A 20279-nucleotide genomic window follows, 5' to 3' on the forward strand; every position below is an offset into this window, starting at 1 on the left:
CTTTTAAATCAAATAATCAAAAATTTTTAAATCTTCATTTAAAAGAGTAAATGGCTGGAAAAAAAATTATAATTTTGCTGAAATTAGCTTTGTATTTACCTCGAGAAACAGTTAATTTTGAATTATTTAATTTGAAATTCAAGCAGAGTGAGGCCAGTTGCTCATCTTTAGACATAAATGTTTAAAGCAGCACATGAAAGAAAAAAGTAAATTTCTAGCTAATAGTTTTTGCTAACCTGAATTACGCTTTGCTTTAAAAAAAAGAAAAGAAAAAAAAAACTTTTACGTAAAATAACTATAAAACTAATGTACTATAAAGCTAAATAACTATAAAGCCAATTAAAGAAAAGAAAAGAAACAAGCTTTTGAGATGAATGTAGGAAGCTCCTAATACATTTAGAGTGATAAACGCAAAAACGAAAATAAATAAATAAATAAAGGAAACGGCAGAAGTGGTTAAGTTTTTTTTCTCTACTTAACTTATGAATTAAGAAAAGTGCATATATTACATACATTACGTAAGTAATGCGTATTCTTGTATAGTTACTTGCTAACAAGCAGGTTAAGTACTGAACAAAAGCAACCTGAAAAGTATAAGATTAAAAGTACTTGAAACACTTAAATTACTCGAGTTACTATATTAACTGGATATATATATTGGATATATTGCATAAATAGAATATCCACTGATTAATTATTTTTTTCAAACATAATATAATGTATAATATGATAAAATGTATAATTTAATATAAGGAAATTGTATTATATTAAAACAACTTCATAACAAAAAAACAAAAAAAAAAAAAAAAAAAAACNAAAAAAAAAAAAAAAAAAAAAAAAAAAAAAAAAAAAAAAAAAAAAAAAAAAAAAAAGAAAGAAAGAAATTACCTTCTTAATAAGAGAAAAGCAGCTTTTCTCTTCGTTTTTGTGATATTCATGTTCAGCACGACAAATTCATTCAAGATTGGATACTTTCCCCCTAAGAATTATTAATTGGCCATTAATATAGTGTATGTGGTATTTTGAAGAAGGATAGACAACCAAGACTTGAAAAGGAACTGTAGCTTTATTAATTTGATCGCGGTATCTACAATTCAGTAAAAAGGATCTATGTATATGTCGTGCAAGAAAAAGGAGAACAATATAATTTTTTTGAAATTTATTTGTATCATTTTAATTTCATGCACACAGAAAGGAAATAAAGAAATTGATCTTATGAAGATTCTACAAAAAATCAGACTGGAGACAACAAATGAAAACAGTATTACATATATCACATGCTCACAAGTTAAACAAACTTCGGTGGAAAAGAAACAAGAGAATAAACCTTTTGCACATCTATAGTATTTTTTTCAAACAAAGGTTTGTATTCCACATTTTGGACGGTTATTTGTAATAAAATCAACCAGTCAAAGGCCAGGCAGATGAGCCTTGACAGCTTCTTTAGCCTTTATACTGAAGGACATGGAAACAGGTATCGTACAAAACAACAAGAGCAACAAAGTAAACAAAGATGAGATTCAATGCATTTAGAGTGTTTTAAAAACTTTGCTGAACAGTAATGGTCATTTTCATGGAATGGCAGTGAGTTATACTTGAGCACGTTCATTTAAATTTTAAAAAAAATGTTCCTTATTCCAAATTGTTTGATGACAGGAACTTTTATTCAGTGCTAGAGACTTAATCCAACAAGTCAGATTCACCATCGTTTTAATCAGCTGTCAATGGATGCTCGCCTCTCGAATCTGAGCTTAGCGTAACATATGAGGTAGGCTAATTGAAAATTCCGGCTCTTTGCAAACGTTTCCAACATTTTAAAATGTGCCAGACTAATTGGAAAAGTTCTTAGCATTCTCTAGTCCAAAATATATTCTTTAGACTTATAACAATCAGCCTTTACACGTTTTGGAAATGTGAGGAGAATCGCTCAATCAGACTGAATTTTCTAAGGCTTAATGCAATAAACCAGCAATAGGTCTTTACTACTCTCGGCCTACTGAAAACTGCCTGAAATAAATCAGGCTGATTGAATATTGCATAGTATGTTTTATAATTAGTCTAAAGGTATGCAATAAGCTTAAAAAGTATAAAATAGATTAAAAAATGCTAGATACTTTTCCAAATTAGCATGGCGCATTGCAAAATGTTAGCGTGGCTATCTGAAAAAAGCCCGAATATCAATTTCACCTATGACACATGCATTATTTTTTACTGGGCTAGCTGCTATAGAAACTAGGCGCATTCTATGTATGGAAATTAGGATCTTGTAAATTACTTATTGATCATTATTTTCTTGATTAATAGAAATAAAAAGTACAAGACAACTTTTGCATATAACATCAATTATTTTTTCTTTCTAAAATCATAGTGTAACAGTTTCCACTGAACTATTGTCGAAAACTTTTTAAAATTTACTTTAAGTATTCCAAATTAATAAAAGCATTATCATTAAAATAATAACAAACAAAATCAAATTAAAAAAAAATTTATTTTGTAACTGGAAAACTAATTAAATCATAATCAAAAATAAATGTCTACCCATAAAACCATATACAAATGAAATAAAACGCTTGTATTTACATCATTTGTAATTAAATAGAACAGCTAAAGTGTATCACTAATAAATAGTCATCCATTGCAATATCGAAATTTTTCAGATTTTTTTTACTTAAGTAGACAGACAGAAATGTGAATTAAATCGTAACTTTTTATAGTTATATTTATAAATAATTAATAATACAGTGAACATGGACATTGAACGCCTGGTTACCACTGCTCATAAAGAAAAAAACTTTTTTTTCTGCCAATCAATGAAAAGAAGCTGTTGCAATGATTTTAAAACACTTTTACATTACATTTTTATTTGCACTGGTACTTTTCATTTTAAATATATTTTACAGTAATATGAAGGTTATTAGCAGCTTATTTTTAAACCCTGTACCAACCATATATGAGAATAGGTATTTAACAAGCAATAAATGGAAGCACCTTTCAAAATCTTATCACATAGGAAGAGTTAAACAGTTAAAAGGCAAGTGAAATGCTTCAATATCAATATATACGAAATAAATATAATTTCAACCTAGTTCATGGTTAGCAGTGTAAATAAAAATTTTCAAACTGTTATTATGTATATGTTTCGCTCAGTATTAGCAACTTTTGGTTTGAGTCATTCAGAGTCGTACATAAAATACCAAATCCCTTTTAAATATTCACCAGTGATACGAATCTGTGTCTGAATAATAAAACATTAATTTCTTGCTAAGTTTTAAGTCTTATGCAAAACGTAATTTAATTCATATAATTGAAGTAATGGATGGTAACACGCAAGTAATTCATTTTCAATAACATTTAATTCAATTTTTCATTAATAATAAAAAGAAAAAAAAGCGAGGGGTGAAAAAAAAATTAAACAATTACATATTACTCAGTTTGTGGATGCATACGAACGAGTTAGAACAGTTCTGACATTAAGTTTTGTTTCTAATAAAATTAAATTTCTGCATAAAAAATTCGTTTTTTTAATAGTTTTAAAATTTTTACAATAAAGTGTTCAATGAGTTTTCGAAATCTAAATTTGTCGAATAATTGTGGCAGAAAACATTATTGTTCTATGATTATTGATTGAGATGGTATTATTGTTCTGCGAATGCTGCATTTCATGATTAAAAAGAAAAGAAAAAAAAGATAAGTTTGTTGAATTTTCAGAATTATAATTTGTTTAAAGTTAATTGTGCTCGAAACACTAGAATAAAAATATTTGATTATCCTTCTTTGTGTGTTTTATCTTATGATAAAAAAAAAAAGTTCATTGATTTTTTGGAGTAGAAATTTATTGAGTAGTCGGTGTACTGAAATTGTTCTAGAAAACATTAATACGAAAAAGATGTGATTATTGATTATTATTGTTCTATAATCGTTGTATTTTATACTTACAAAAGAAGTTTTCATACAACTTCCGAAGTAGAATTTTTTTTTTTTTAAAGTTCGTTGTATTCGAAGACTTTGGAAGAAAGGGCATGAGATTATTGTTCTACGTTTGCTGTATGACCAGAAATGAAAGATTTATTGAATTTTTGGAATAAAACTTATCGAATTTTAAATGTATTCGTAAAGATTTGGAATAAAAATGATGTGATTATTGTTTATTATTGTCGTATTTTTTGATTGGAAAATAAGTTGGATATATAAATGGAATAATATTACATTTCAAAGTATTTTTTTCTTTTTTTTTCTTTCTCATTCGCAATTACGACCTATTATTGTACGTATGCAAAAAAGATAGACAAATGATAGAATAGAAAATGTGTTTTGATATGGTAAATGGCAGCACTATAATGTTGTACAATTCTTGCTGTAATCGACATTTCGAAATAGCTTCATGGGAATCCTCTACGCATGCATAAAGTTATTGATTACTAAAAATAAAATGCGGTAAATTTTTTAAAGGAATACGATTTATTTCTTTAAAAAAAATTATAATGTTGTCAAAAAATTTCTACTTACACTAAGTATTTTTAAAAATATTTTTGCAACTTAGTAATTTTTTTAACTAAAAAAAAAAATCTTTTTTGTGCAAAAAAGTGGTTTTGTCTAAATTATTATTTTCTTAATAATTATTTTTAATTGTTTTCTTTTTAATAGAAAAAATATTGAACATTTATTTGGGATCACATATTCAATCAGTACGCCTACTTCTAGATCATTCCTCGACTTTTTAGAATCTCGAAATCAGAAAAATCTCGAGACTTTTTTATGCGTATTGATATTATTCATATTTTAAAATTTTTTATTTTATTTAAATGTCTGTACTTTCAAGAATATTTTAGAAAACAAGTGTTTCTTTGAACATCAAAAATAAAAATGTTTTGCGAAACTAGGAGTGGAGTAATCTTTTTCGAAGTTAATGCAGTTTTTCAATCGTGTTTGAGATTTAAATTACTATTATGATCATTTTGTATTTGCACCTTAATGTCACGTGTGATCATAAGGCTATATGTCATTTAACGTCAATGCTGTCATTTCTCTGCATACTATAGCTGAATGTCATGTAGTACGCAATAATATTTACCATACAGCTAAACGTTATTAGAATGTCTTTCAATGTCATTACTCAGTATTTTACAGCTGAATGTTACGTGCGAAACAACATTTACCATTCAGTTGAATGTCATTAGAATGTCATTCAATATCAATACTGTCATTATTCAGCAATGTACAGCTGAATATTATTACGTAAAATAATATTTATCATTAAGTTCCACTACATTTAATACAGTATTTATCGTACATTTAGAAAAATTGTTTCAAAATAACTAGGCCAGTGCTAATTACATGGTTATTCGCTTAAGCGTTAAAAGAAACATTAAAAAAATTAATTTTTAAAAAATATTTTATCTAAGCAGAAATGTAGCACCAGTTCAAATTTACAGGTAAATTTATAGATCATCGGTCCCATTGCTTTGCTTTTGAAGCTTGTACAAAATGCTTAGAATTCATTTGAACATTTTTAGATTGTCTTAAATTTCTTATAAATTTTAGTGTCGAAATTCGCTTTCACATTTATTTTCATTCTATCATTTTAACATTACTTCGAAATTCAAAAAATGATCTTTATTAGAATTTTTTTAAACAGCTTGCTAATGATTATTTATCAATAATTTATAAAGATAATATTGCAAGATAATTTTAATTACCTAATGACTGTTTTATTTCTTTTATTTTTTTGTAACTTTTACACATAAAAAAATGTGTGTATTTAAAAGTTTGAGGATTTAGTTTGGAAAACATATTGATTCGTAACTTCTGCCGATTTAAGCTATTGTTTAACTATGTAATAAGTGATTTTTAAGTATAACACAATTTATACAGATAAATAATCAGTGACTTTAGAAAAACGAAAATATTGTTTCTTTAATCTATGAGATTCAATTTTGGTTCAAAAATAATTTCAGTTGACAAATGAAAGTTCTTTTTTAAAATTGAATTTGAAAAATAATAAAATCGAAAGATTCTTATTTTATGAAATAAGAATAAATGTACAATTTTATTGATACATTATTTTGTTTTTACATATAGAAATTTTTTTATTTTTAGACTTATTTTCCATGGTACTTGGTTAGTGCAAATACAAAAAACCTGTTCCAAAAAGTTCAAAAATGTTCTATATTTAAAGCTGAAATGAAATTTTCACGTTTTGGTTTAAAATACGCTTAAAAATACGTTTTTGGCTTAAAATACGTAAAAAAAGAAATAACTGAAGTCAGCATTTATTAATTTTTTTTAAATGTACAAACTTTCGATCTTTTCTAACAGTTACTGCCGAAAATATAAAGTATTTGGTTATTTATGTCGCATTCGAGCTACACTGATAGGCTACTGGTGACGGTTTGGGAATTAATGCTTAATAATGACTGATGATGTAACAGTCGAAGAAAATGTCACTAACAGAAAATAATTAGATAATAATTAGTAGAAAATAACTTTGCAAGCAGATGTGTAATTAAAAATAATTAGTCCTAAGGAGTCGTCTTTAAAAATCATGGAAACGATTAGCAAATAATAAGAAAAGTAAAAGGATTACCCCAAAATTGACAATGATTTTTTTATTAGAATCATAAATAGCACTTCTAGCTCACAATGCGGCAAAAATTCAAAGGCGTCGAACACTATAACATTTATAGTATGCTAAATGAAAACAAAATGTAGGCGCGAGGCTTTCTTTGCAGGTCAGTGAATTTGGAAAAGTTTGGTGGTGGCAATATAGCACTCCTACATTCTAACTAAAAGAGTTATTGCAAGTTTACTGAAAAGAATATTAAAAATATTACAATCTATAAAGCGAGGGTCGTGGTATTAACGTATAAATGTAAATTACTGAAAAACTTCAAATTGTATTATCCTTGCTTGAAGAACGATATTATTGTTATTAATTGACATTATTTATAGTGAAAGAAATCCGTGAAAAATTATGGCATAAAAAAGTTAAATGACATAAAGTAAGGACGTCGTATAGTGTGAAATAAAATAAGCTTAGTGTGTCAACAAAGGAAAATTCAAGACAGTGGTTCAACTGGTAAATAAAGGTATATTTAATAGCCTCACTGTGTAAATAAAACAGATCTCTGTGTGTAAATAAATGAAAGTACATTTAATGATGACAAGTATAAAAATATTCACCAAAGTTTTTCAGATTAAAATGCCTTCAAGAGACATTACTAAATTAATTTATTTCCACATTTCTTACAATGTTTGAATACCTTTCCAAAAAATAAATACTTTTTAAACGGACTTTTATTAGAATCCTATTAAATGGTTTCAACTAATCATTCCATACCATTAGTTCACGACATAAAAGCCATTTGCATTACACTTTTATTGCGTAGCATTTTCAGGTTTGCACAGTTCACACTTTCAGTTGCTAATTTGTAATTGTTCCCTTATATTCATAAACTCTCTCGTATATGGTTGGTCAGAGTTTTACATACATTTCATAGCTGCTTTAGTGTTGTCTGAGCAATTGTAACTTTATTATATATCGGGCAACTAGTATATAAATTATTATTGATCCGAAGGTAGCTGTCGTTAGCTAGGTTTAGAAGAAAAAAGAAGTTTAAAGTATTAATTATTCAAGTTCAGCTCGGTGACTTGAAATTCCGAGCTACTTCCCTAATTCTAAATGTAAATTTATTCCTACTTCTACCGAGGTTTAATATTGGTTTGAATTGAGCTACCTTGAAGGGATGTCCTTCCTGCTTGCATGTACCGACATGTTGGATAAGATTGCAATGTCTCACTTCATTTTTTTTCTTCATGATTAGATTCTCAGTTTAATGAGTTTAATTGAAACATGAAGGTTTTCAGTTTAATTATTTGAGATTTCGGACACAAAGCGAGCTATTACATTCTTATCCTTAGATAAAGGGATGGTTTTTGGGTCCAATGAAATAATTATTTTTTAAGAAATAATATTCCAATTTTATTCCATTACTCTTATTTGCTGTTATCGAAACACAGTTATAACCTCTATTTAAAGCGTCGATGAAAAAATATGTTTTGATATCTTGTTGCCGTTAAAAGATACTTTAAGAAAATAAAATATATACACAAGTATTACGTTCATGTTTAGATCACATTGCTTAGGCATCAAACTTAGAATTGGAAAAAATTGTATTTAAATCATTATACATTATTACTAGATAAGATCTGGTAATTTTCTTATATGTCTTGAAGCCGTTAGATGTTGGTAATAAGATTTTGTAAAGTGATCGCATGACCGATCGGTAATGGATCAGCAAAATGATTGTGATATTCTTTCAACAAACAGAGGCATTTCTTTGGCATAATTTGCGTCTTTTTGTGCGTTAGAAACATCAATGTTCATTTAGAAATTACATATTTGTTCAATACTTAATGCCAACCAACGATTAAAGCAATAAGATGACAGAATAAGATGAATGTACCAGATGATAGATATATGTTCCCAAACAAGCAAAGGAATTTTTACAGCACAATCCGCGTCCGGTTGTGCGTTAGAAACTTCAATGATTATTCAGAAATCACATACTTGCTCAATACTTAACGCCAATTAATGATCGCAGCTATAGGATGGTGGAATAAGATTAATGCACCAGATGATAGAAATATGTTCCCAAACAAGAAAGCGAATTTCTACAGCACTATCCGCGTCCGGAAGTGAGTAGAAAATACCCTTTTTTGTTTAGAAATCATATATTCATGTAATCTTGCACAATTATCTTTCGTGGCTAGCTTTTATAAGCGATCACTATAACAGGTCACTATAAAGTGACAAGATAATATTACTTGGCTAAGGGATAAAGACACGTTCTTCAGCTAAAAAATAACACTTGTACTGCCCTATCCGCATTCAATTTTAGGACTTAAACATCCATGTTTATTTATGGACTATATGTTTGCCATCTCGCAAAATCATCTTCAGTCTTCAGCTTCAGCGACAGACCTTCAAAGCACTTCAGCGACTATGTACCCTATGATGATAGGATAAAATGATTATGCTAAATAATAGGGATGTGTTCTTTGATAAATAAGGACATTTCATCAGCACAATCCGCGTCCGGCTGTGCGTCGCAAAGGTCCGTGTTTATTTTAAGACCATATTCCTGTCATTTCGCACAATAATCTTCAGTGTCCAGCTTCAAACAGTGATCCCAGCTATTGAGCACCATACGAAGACAAAATAAAATTCTTAGACTAGATGATAGTAACATATTCTTTAAATAAATATTGTCATTTCCAGAGTCCAATCCACGTCTGGCTGGGCTTTGTAAATGTCCATGTTTATTCACAGATTATGTTCGCGTCGTTTTGGAGCAAACATTTGATTTTATTATCTTATGGTACACTATTATTATGATCAACATGCATCATCTTGGCACTTTCTAGAAATTTAGCATAAAATATAAAGCATCCAGGTTGTGTAAAATTTAATGAATGTAATAAAAATGTATCATATACATTCAGTTACTATTTACAATCCCCGTTAATTAAAGTTCTTTAGATCTACTTGGGTAGAAATAATAACAATAAAAAAATCATACATATTTTATTTTCTTGTAAAGGAATTACATTACCAAAAAGTTTTAAAAAGCTGATTTTTTTAATAAATTGTAGGTATATCTTCACCGAAAGTAAAATGTAGAAAGAATTATTTCAATAAATGGCATTTTGATGAAAAATTACGGAGCAATTTTTTTGAATTCTTTTTGTAGAATGAAATAACAAAAACTGAGACTCAATTTCGAACCTATATCATATTGTATAATTGACAATATTTCGCCAAAAAGTATTTCCATTAAAGATATTTACACAACGAATATTTATCATAGTGCTTTCTTTGTTTGTATAAATGCTGTTAAGAAAGAACTGGAATGTTAGTTAATCACTAGATTTCTTTACGTCTGCTTCATTTTTTTAAGAAAAAATATTTTTTTCCCGAAAAATATTTTCGAAGGTTTTTAAACTGATTTTTTACGAACAACGTAAGTTTTCGATAACAGCACAAGTAACGAAATAGCTTATTAAAAAAAAAAGTAGGTTGGGGGAGTAAAATTTATCAAAATTTGAAAATATTTAGAAGTAAAAAAGTCAAAATAACTGATTCAGTTATAACTGGTTGGTGCGTTTAACGCAGTTTTAAAGCAGATCAGTTGATCTATAGGATGTGCGTTCCAGTCAAACATACAATCCTTACAGCTATAGTCAAGGCGTTATTAGCACTTTTTACATAATTGTAATAGTCTGGTAAAGTACTTGTTAAGAATTATAAATAAAATTGATAGCAAATAAAGAATAATGTAAGAATCAGTTTCATCCGTAAGCAGGCAGTTCCCGAACAAACAATATAAAATTCTTTTCACAGTATTAACATTAACTAGAATACAGAACATTTCAATGTTAACAACTTTGCAATTTCAATAGGATATTTATTAACAACTACAATCATCAAACATTAGTGTGTGGCATTGCTTAACTTATCCTTCAATCATTAACTTCGTTTTTGTACCCTGTACAACTAACAACGATATCGAGGCAAGCTATTCGTCTTCGATAAGTTGTCAGTTGCTTGGGTACAAGACTCTCACTGTTGCCACCTTTCAGTGGGGAAAAAGGCTTTTAGAATAAATTTTTTTATAATATCGTTTGGAACAATAAGTTCAAAGGCAAATTTCTACAAGGCTTAGTATAATCATTTTTTATACCGCATTTGGTGAAACGCTTAAGAAAGACAAAAAGAGAAAATTTTTCTCTCATTTTAACATGTAATGATTTAAGTGTTAACCATAGAGTCATAAAAAGGATAAGGATATATCTATATTTACAATATCATAAAGAAAAATATCGTAATTCTTTAAAACACAATAAAGTTTGGCATGTTAAAGTAATAATTACATTATAAGGAATGTTTGGTATCAGCATCATCAAAGTTCATTTTTGATTCACCAATTATCATAGAGTAATGATAAATTTTTTAAATTTTATGATGATTTTTTTCTAACCTAATAATTGGACAACCCGAAAGTATTGGAGGAAATTTTGAATATGTTTAATCATGAATAGTACAAAATCATTTGAATACAGAGTAATCTATATACATAATGCAAATACTTTTCTAGTAATGGCTATGGGCTTGTACTTCATAGCGAATTGGTAGAAAATCTGGAATCTATATTCGGCAATTTGTTTCTTCACACGCAAATGTAACAAGCAAGCTACGTCACAGTAACCAGCAGAGATGACGTACTCTCTTCCCTACAATTCATTTTATTATTAAATTTATCTACAATAAATGGCAACAGTTTCAATTCTAAAATCTATATGGTTAACGGAGTTTATAAAATATTTCTAGTCTGATCCCAGGAATATTTTGTAATTTTGTATTCTTCGCGGTAACTGTTCTGAATATGATTTTAAACAGTTATTTATTATGAAAAACCATAGATGGGTATAGATTTAACATCATTTTTTTTGAAAAAATAATTGCATATGTAACAAAAAAAGAACACAACATTTATGTTTTCAAAAAACCCTTTCACCTTTTCTCCAGCAACTGAAAGACATGTGGTTTAAGCAACCAATATCTTCGTTCAAATAAGAGCACTTTCGAAATATTTCGTTTATTTTTCTGGCAAATAATGATGAATATTTTTTTAATCATAACTCACCAGAAAAAAGGATAACATATTAAATTTCCTAAAAAATAAAAAATAAGCTTAATATTAACTTTATCACATTTTGAGATATTTCTAGTTTGTGCCTTGTCATGAGCGCAATTTCATGGAATTTTTTAATTTTTTTTTATTTGAGCTTATTCCGTTTAAAAGCTCGAAAATATTTGATATGAGCTCCACAATTTGAGCTCCAATTTATCTGATTTAAGCTCCACTCAATCTGATCTGTGCTCCATCTAATCTGATCTGAGTTCCACTTACTCTTAACTTTCCTGTCAATCTGATTCGAATCTTGTTTCAAAGATCTAAAAGATATGATATGAGCTCTAATTTAACTGATCTGAGCTCCTTTTAAACTGATCAGAGCTCAATTTTATTTTAGCTCCACTCAATAAAATCTGAGCTCCACTTAATCTAATCTTAGCTCAACTCAATCTAATCTGAGCTTAATTCAATGTGATCTTAGCACCTATTTATTTTAATTCCCCTCAATATGGTTTGTTCAATCTGTTATGAGCTCCACTCAATTAATTCTGAGCTCCACTTTATGTAATAAGAGCTCAACTCAATCTGATCTTAGAACCTGTTAATCTGATTTGAGCTCCAATTTATCTGATCTTAGCTCCACTCAATAATGCCTGAACTTCGTTCAATCTAATCTGAGCTCCACTCAATTTGACCTGAGTTCCATTTAATCTCCCCCAGGTTTTTTTTAAAGCAATCGATAAATGGTAAATAAACTGAAATTTTCAAAATTACGCAAATGATTGTAGAAATATGTCAAAATAATGACACGAAATTTAGAAAAAATTACCCACCTAAGAAAAAAAATTACGTCACCTTATTATATTGATAAAAAGATTAATTTAACTTTCAAAATACTTTAAAAAAATTAAATATTAACATTTTTATATGGGTTCGTAAAGATTAAATTGATTTAAAGGAGTTCCTAGAACATTGTAAGATCAGAAATTTGTGAGAGTGATTTTTTTTTTTTTTAGTATTTTTTAAAATTTTTCTTTTGTAAAAGGGAATAAATATGAAAAAGCTAGACCCTCCTTCTGTGCTAAGCACAAAATGAGGTTAATAAGTTGTATGCATGCATACTCTTTTTTTTTTTACTGTTTTAGTATTTAAAAATGCGTTTCAAGATTCTGACCTTAATTTTGAAGACTTTTCTTTTTAACGAATTTCTCTTCATAAATAGTTTTAATTAATCAATACGTTGGAAAGGGAAATAATTTTTCTTTCAGGTTAATAATGCAGAATAGTTTAGGAATTTGAATGATTGCAATGATTTAAATTTGTCTCAAAGTTAACCTACGTATGGGAAATAATTCTACAGAAAACACCGGTATCAATAACTAGAGTCAAGAAAATGGAAGGCATATGATATTCTGCATATACTTGGTTTGGGGAAGGCAACCACTGGTTTCTTCTTCTTTGTTTTAAAACAACAGCAGTCAGCGCCATCTGTAAATGGCACTCGGTGCCTTCATAGGCTCCTTTTGGCGAAGAAATCAATAAATAAATACTTAATAAGTAGATAAAGTATAAACCATTTAAAGTTGTTTATTTCTAGTTCTCATATGACGTTTTTTTTTTTTTGGCTTATATCAAAATAATTTGGGGTAATAAATAAATAATTTCTATAAGCTACTTGGAAACGCCTTGATTGACTTCGTTTAACGTGACTCGAACAATAATAACTTAAGAACAAACAAACATAATAACCAAAAATGTCTTATTGTAGAACACACCATCACAGTTATTTTTTTTGTAATAAAATGATTAATATAATCAAATCCACTTTTAAACTAATCGATAGATTTTGTTTTGATGTAGTAAAAAGGAAAAATACTGTAGCTTTTGAAGTGTGGCACATTCTTTTGTGCCGAACTTCAAACGAACCTCCTTAGTCAGTATCGTTGGCTCCATTCAAATGGCAATGGATGAATTGGGCGAAAAACTTGGCTCCTTCCTTGGCGAGGGTCAGCTCCAAAGTCTTTATAATTAATAGAATAATTTATTAAGCTTGAAAGACCTTTGGTACACATCTTCTCATGTATCCAGCCTGGAAACCAATATGGTTTTATGAAACTGGAAGCTGAACCAAGAGTTAAGTTTTATAATAGAAGATTAATAAGGAATCAATTATATAAAATAATACATATTTAAGATATATAACACATTTATCAGCACACATAAGATTCAATAAATCTAAAGACATAATAATTAGTAACCAAAGCATTTATGTTAAGAAAATGCTCCGCTATGACTATTCTTAATGAAATTTTGCAGAATAATTGTTAAAAATTAGTACAAAAAGTGCAAATTAGTATTAAAGCGAGGAAACAACACAAATGTTATCTAAATCTTAAAAAAATATTATCTATGGAGGGAGGCACTAAAAACATTAAAATCAGTTTGATTACATAAAAGCTTGTTCACACATAAACCCCTTTCAATTCTTCTGTTCTATTGGCAATCAAACAAGCTTTAATTTTTCAAATTCCATTCTGTCTCCATTGTGATTCTTTAGAATTGATGGCGTTTTTTACCCGTGTTTAATGACACATTATGGGTATGTATTGATTTCATGTTTCCAATTTGTATATTTCTATATGTCACGTCTACTGAAAGTTTATCTTAAGAGTGATCATTACGAAACCAACTGCAAAATTTCGGAAGAATCATTAAATAAATTAAATAACATGAAGGCAATATTTGACAACATCAATAGTTGTTATAAGAACTATTTGCTATATTTGCTGAGGTATGCTCGTTATTAATATGAAATTTTGACGTGTGGTAATTGTGTGAATTTGAAGCACTAAAAGCAAATAATTAAATAACAATTTATTAAAAAGCAAAAACGATAATTTAATCAACAAATGAGAATTTACAATGATAACGTAAAATACATTTGTGATCAAAAATTAGGCCCTGTTACGTCCTCATCCTTCAACTTTTCGGCATCAAACTCAACTGATTATTATATTATTCAACTACAAATGTCTCGTATGGCTCTAGCCTTGGCCTGAAAGCATTAAATACTTCGCTAAACCATGACACTCTTTTAAATATTACACATAAAAATTTATTAAATAATTATTAAAATTATTAGCTGGTTTATAATTTGTAGTTTCTAATAATCGTCTTAACCCATTTATAAAACTGGTTTTGAAGTTTTTCTTTCTTTTTTTTCTAAATCCCGACATCCGTAGTAATGGCTCGTTTGATTTTAATAAAGTATACATTTTTGTTGGTTTAAATACTAATATTCAACCTTTGGTACGTATACTTTTTAATTTCATTTTTGATTTATTAAGATTCCAAAATTTGGCATCATTATGGAACAACAAATTATAAACTTAATCTGAAATGAAATTAAAAAGTAGGGACATCAATGGTCTGAAATTAGTATTTAAATCAGAGGTATCCAATGGATCACTACTGCGGAGGGTGGAATAAAAAAGAAAAAACACCAAGATCAGTTTTTTTACAAATGGAACTTGAGGGTGCCTCTTAAAATCTTTAATAATCGTCCGATATAGTGCATATATATATATATATATATAATCTTTNTATAAGAACTAACCATATATATATGGAAAATGTTTTCTAAAGATGTTAGTCTGTTACAATAGTTATAATGAAACAATTACCAAATTTTACCACAATATCAAAATTTTAATACATATTATACAACAATATTTCATTATTAATTTTATCAAATTACTTATCAGAATGTTTCGGTAAATCTAACCACGTATTGTGTTCCCATAGTACCAAGAACATGGTAAATTTTACCATGTTTTGGTAATTTTGATCGAAATTTTTTTCTCAGTGTACGATAGATAGCCTTCGTTAATTATAAATACTACTAAGATATTCTAAAAAAAATTACGTTTCCTTAATCATTATTAAAATAAATATTAGACAGAAATAATAGTGTTTGTATTTCGATATTGTCTTGCTGTTTCATTCATTTTCAATGGTTAGAAAAGCCGTTGAATAGGAAAAACACCTGTAATGGTCATCAATACGCAGAGAAAGATTCTTGTCTGTCATTGACTTAAAATTAAAGTTATAATTGTATTTACCGGTAATATATTTATTAATTACTCATTTAACGGTATTTCTTAACCCTATTATTCTTTGCTATTTCTGCTGTTTTCAATTTTGATTATTAGTAAAATTAAGAGCTGGCAACTAAAGTTTAGTAACTAAATTTAACAACTAAATTTTAGAAATTACTCTTCTTTTATTAAATGATAGGGAAATAACAAGTTATTACTTATTATGCAGCATTCTGTGATAAAAAATTTTGTTACCGTTTTAAAATCCTCAAACGGTAAATAAGTTATAGTTAATTTATAATAAGTAATATACATGAAATTGTCTTAAGTTAACTTACGATATTAAATAATAAATAAAATGTGCTTGCTTAGAATTCCATAGCATTCATATTAAGAATCAACTTTTCCCACTATTGCGAAATAACCTTATGGGTAAAAACATTTAATGAGCTTTTGATATTGCCAAAAGTTAAATATAAACTTAAAAAAAGCAACTTTGTGGTTTGTGTATGCTATGGTAATTGAGCAAAATGATTTGGTTTCAATTTAATCTCAATCGAATCTCAACGAAATCTCCAGAACCAAATCTGTATTCCCACAAGAAAAACTCTTTGAATTGGATAATTTTTTAATTTGCTACAATATGTTTACCATAAAAAAAAATTATATTCGAGCAACCATGGGGGTTTGTGACTGAAGCGAGCAGAGATTATAATTCTTTACTGATAATATAAATTTTTAAAGTAGATGAATACAAACTTGCCTTAAAAGTTAATGCAATGCTCAATGCAAAATCAAATTGCCTAACCATGAAACGAGCTGTATAAAATGTTTTATCATTATTATTCATAAGAATGAATAAGCAACAATAAAAAGTTAAAAATCTTAAACTTTGAGCAGTATAATAAAATTGGAGTGGTCATAAAGATGGACAAACACGTAAATAAAAATTTTCATTGAAAAGATTCCGAAGAATCCCAAATGTTCTAATAACAATTGAGGGGCTTTTGATGTTTTTTAAGGTCATTCTGAGGAATTCAGGTATTTTTCGACTGCGCATGCGCTGGAAGATGCTCGCTGAATCGATGGAGGCGTAATGATTTTCTGATTCGAAGTTCCAGCTTTTCTGGCGGGAGCAGTTTTGGTAGGGAGATTCTGGAAATGGTATTCTTATAAATATTTATAATTGAGAAGTTGGTATTCAAAACCTTATCTACTTTTACAATGAATATCAATCTCTTATGTTAAAGACACCCATATTTCCTAATATGAATGAGAAAATTTAACATAAAATATGAAATTTTTATAAAATTTTTATAAGTGAGAAGTTGGCATTCAAAACATGTATTGTAGTTTTCATGATATGTCAAATTGGTCCATGAAAAACGCATGAACTCTAAGCGAAACATTAAAATTAAAGTTTTAAGGGGATATTATACAATTATACATTATACAATTCTGAGACGTAGTATTTACATATTAATTTTACCTAGTTCAGTAGAATAATCAATATTCTGTTGAATTCATAATACTTAACTATTCAATATTTTTTTTTTAAATATTCAAAAATAACAAACATGAAACGTTTGGCTTGCAGATGATTGCATTAAGCTCTAAAAACCTTAAAACAAGTTTTTATACAATGTTATGAATTTAATAATTCCTAAAATTTTATCTAATTTACTTGAAAATTTAGAAGAATTAGGAGAAATAAATTACAAATTTAAAAGAAACACATTACAAATGTAGTTTAGTTTTTTTTTTCAGTGAGAGAGTTTTGAGGGTGAGTTTTTCTATGAGTTTTGTTTTGTTAGGATTTGTAAAAGACATTGTTTTCCTACTTGTTAAGTGATTAAGCAAAAATGCATTAAGAATTCACAGAGACTGCTAATATCATTGATAGCATCATGTTGAATAAAGAATCATGTTGAATATAGAATCATGCTGGAACAGGACTATCTCATCCATGTGACAAGGATTCAAACATAACTAAATTTAAGGGTTGTTGTTAAAGTTTGAATTATCGCTATATTTAAAACAATCTTCTTTTTTGCTGCATTCGATTTTTTTTTATTCTAGCCTTTTGAAATCCTTGAAAGATTACATATGCTATGATTTATTAGGTGATCATTAAATTTAATAGGAAAAACAAATCTTGAAGAGAAATTGCAAATTGCACTGGAGTTTTACGCAAAAGTAAATCTTATCAAAAAAATTTTAAGTAGTTTCAGAAATTATTACTGTAATGTATATAAACTATATAATGACTGTCAAAGATTTTCGAAATAAAGATCCTGATAATGCTACTTTAATAATAATTATCAACCTTTTTTACCAACAAACAAAATAACAGTATTATTTAAAAAGTTATTGCTATGGTTTTTTATATAAATGCCCATTTCTTCTAAAGATCAGAGTTGGAAAACAATATTAAGCAGAATAAATCTTGTGTTTGGTGCTTTTATAAGTCAAATTGCATAATACTATTTAAAAATTTAAAAAGTATTATTTTACATTGATAAAATTTTGAAAATTGGTGAACTAAATGATGTAAAAAGTACAATTTATGCCTAATAAAATTTCAAATTATTATAAAATAAGAAAATTTCACGTTTAAAGTGCTCTTCTACAGTCAAGTTAAAAGAATAAAGAAATTTACATAAATTTTATACTTGAAATGAAGCTCTGAAATTTGTAATTTCTCAATAAATATTATGTGTCACCTAAAATTACATTAACATGTATCAAGTTCATATAATAATAATTAAAAAATAACACTAATTACGAATTAAATTTAAAAAAAACTTCTAAAATATTTTAATTTAATTTAAAAATAGGGCTTCCCAAATTAATGAAAGAAAAATTATGAGAAATAGCAAATAAAAATTATAAGAACTAACCAGTTAAATCTTTAAGAAATAATGAATAAAAAATGATGCTGATTTTTATTCAATTATTAGAGTGATTTAAGAAAAAGAAAACTCTAAGTTGGGTTGCATTCTATACAGTTTCCGTCTCATGAAATTTGCATTTTAAATTGTTTAAGAAACCAAAAATTGCGAAAATTAAATATTTTGATACAATTAGGGTAAATCTTACTTATTAATTATTTACTGATTTTATTTATTATTAAAAATTAAAGCTGATTTTAAAATAATAAGTCTGCTCGGAAAAAAAATATGGTAGAAACTGCCAGAATATAGGCACATTTAGTGCACTTTCACTGTTCTGGCTTAATGGGAACACCAAATGGCGAGTTATAATGATAAGGAGTTTGGTAAAATTAGCAAAAATATATGGTTTTATAATATGTGATAAAATTTTGTAAATGTGGTAAAAATTAAACTTTATCTGACTATATTAGACCATTGTATAAAAGTTATTTATTCAGCCAAATTTACTTTTCAATTTTTATTTTTCACTAAATGTGACGTAATAGAAACAATAATTTTGAAAACCAGGATTTCCGTTAAATCGTTCCATTAAATAACGGTCATTTTGATTTTTCTTTTTGTTAATATTGCTTAGGCTTTTTTCATCAGAAATGTCATTACCATACAATACGGTAAAAATATCAGAATTTTTTCTCAGCTCGCTAAGTTTGGAAATAGCGAAATATTTCGAGAAATGCACATTGGATCAAAAATATAGATATAGACGTGTGAAATAGGAAATATTTTCAAAGGAGTCAGAATCAATCCCTCATATCCTAAGGATGGGGCAGAGAGCAACTTTAAAATTTTATGTGAGAACTTTTTTTATTTATTTTACTTTGTTTTATTTATTTTATTTTATTTACTTATTTATTTTCTTTCCAGATTTAGATTCTCTATAGAAAACTGCATGTTTTTGCATTATGGTGTGCAGATGGATACGCATTCGCAAAATGAAATTTGGGTAGAAAATGATTAAAAATGAGGCTTTTCGTGAAATAAATGCCAAATAAAAAATAAATAAAATCAGACGTTTTAAAAACCTTTCTATTTATACGAAATACGACTCCATCCTTATTCTTGACAGGAGAAACTCTCAAAGGGTGAATGTCAATTATGATTGAAATTCGATGATTTTTGTTAAAGCTCTTCGAGAAAATTTGTTGCGTTACTGATGCTAAAATTTGTAAAATTAATCAATTTCATTATGCAAGTTTATTGCTTTGCTTCACATTGTTGTTTTCCTCAGAAAATCACTCTAGTTTTGAAAATCAACTGTCATAGTCTTCACATTGCAAAATTGCAAAATAAATAAATATATATATATGTAACATAAAAAGCTTCAATTAATCTTTTTATGTTAGTTTCTTTTATAAAACTTCATCCTAATTAATTATTCTAATCGAAATACTTTCTCACACTTTTAAAAGCCACATCCTGTTCTTAAATCTATTTTTGGCTCAAGTATGCATTTAATTAAGAGCAGGACATTTTTCCCTTTGCTCTTGTGTGGGAAACGTTCGATCTATCTCATAAACCAATAGCAACTACTAAGA

The 20279-nt window shown here is 27.7% G+C and overlaps 1 protein-coding gene across 4 annotated transcripts in view; it reads right to left on the reverse strand.

The window, feature by feature from the left end:
• Nucleotides 1-1047: 1047 nt before the first annotated feature.
• Nucleotides 1048-20279, reverse strand: part of LOC107455319 (potassium voltage-gated channel protein Shaker) — a 657874-nt gene continuing 638642 nt past the window's right edge. For all 4 annotated transcript variants that reach the window (XM_016072833.3, XM_071182262.1, XM_071182261.1 and 1 more), the window contains exon 3: nt 1048-13815. The gene's annotated coding sequence lies outside the window, so the exon portion shown is untranslated. The remainder of the gene's footprint in view (nt 13816-20279) is intronic.

The sequence above is a fragment of the Parasteatoda tepidariorum genome, chromosome 6, assembly GCF_043381705.1.
Source record: "Parasteatoda tepidariorum isolate YZ-2023 chromosome 6, CAS_Ptep_4.0, whole genome shotgun sequence".
Taxonomy (NCBI): Eukaryota; Metazoa; Arthropoda; class Arachnida; order Araneae; family Theridiidae; genus Parasteatoda; species Parasteatoda tepidariorum.